Below are 1488 nucleotides of genomic sequence, written 5' to 3' on the forward strand. Positions count from 1 at the left end.
TGGATCCTCAGACCTGAGATGTCTAGAGTATCTGATATGAGGAGTGTGTTGGGATATCTACGGGTTCCTAGCATGCGATCATACCGATCTAGGGTTTGGTTTACTAGGTTTCATGCAGCGGAAGAAAGATCTAAACCTAGTCAAAGGGTTGATCTCTGTCTTAGAGCTTGAATTCCCTGAATTGGATAGATAAACTATTAAGTTTGTATCTTTTGAAAGATCCTTGCATATAAAGCAATCCCGAAGCCTGCAGTACTTATCATTGATTGTTTACAACCGTTTTCGTTCTCATCTCTTTAATTAAATATTCGATTCGGGTTTCGGGGTATTACAGAAACACTCAATCCATGACTCTTATTTAACTTACCAGGGTGTTTAGAATCATTCTATAATGATTCAGGGATACCGAAATATAACAAACATGCCAATCATATAACGGGAATGTAATGCATTCATAAATCAATGAATCAATACTAAATCAAAGTGTCATATCACGGATCATCCTAGAGCATCATAACCAACAATCTCCCACTATGCTCTATGATCTATCCTACAAGCATCTAATCCCCATACCCTTAACATGACCATCATGTTTTGACGAAGGGAGAGGCTTCGTCAATGGGTCGGCAATATTATCATCCGTCGACACTCTGCTTATCTTCACGTCTCCTCTGTCGATGATTTCTCTGATCAAGTGAAATCGCCTGAGTATGTGTTTGGATCTCTGGTGTGACCAGGGTTCCTTAGCTTGCGCAATCACACCATTGTTGTCACAATACAACTCAATGGGATCTGCAATGCTAGGAATGACGCCCAGGTCTCCCACGAATTTTCTGATCCAAACACCTTCCTTAGCTGCATCCGATGCTGCTATGTACTCGGCTTCTGTAGTCGAATCTGCCACGGTTGGCTGTTTGGAACTCTTCCAACTGATAGCCCCACCGTTCAGGCAGAAAACATAACCTGACTGCGATCTGAAGTCATCTCTGTCGGTTTGGAAACTAGCATCAGTATAACCACTTATAGCGAGCTCGTCTTCCAATCCGCCATACACCAAGAACAAATCCTTAGTCCTTCTCAAGTACTTAAGGATGTTCTTGACCGCAATCCAGTGAGCCTCACCTGGTGAAGACTGATATCTACTAGTCATGCTTAATGCATATGATACATCCGGGAGAGTACACAACATGGCGTACATGATGGATCCAATTGTCGAGGCATATGGAATCCTACTCATGCGCTCTTGTTCATCCTGTGTCTTTGGACACTGAGTCTTACTAAGAGCTACGTCATGTCCCATTGGCAAGGCACCCCTCTTGGAGTCTTGCATCTTGAACCGATTCAAGACCTTGTCAATGTATGTACTATGACTTAGGCCAAGAAGCCTTCTCGATCTATCTCTATAGATCTTGATTCCTAGAATGTAGGCGGCTTCTCCTAAGTCCTTCATCGAAAAGACTGATCCTAGCCAGGATTTCACTCCTTGCA

Source organism: Tarenaya hassleriana, unplaced genomic scaffold (genome assembly GCF_000463585.1).
Source record: "Tarenaya hassleriana unplaced genomic scaffold, ASM46358v1 Cleome38, whole genome shotgun sequence".
NCBI lineage: Eukaryota > Viridiplantae > Streptophyta > Magnoliopsida > Brassicales > Cleomaceae > Tarenaya > Tarenaya hassleriana.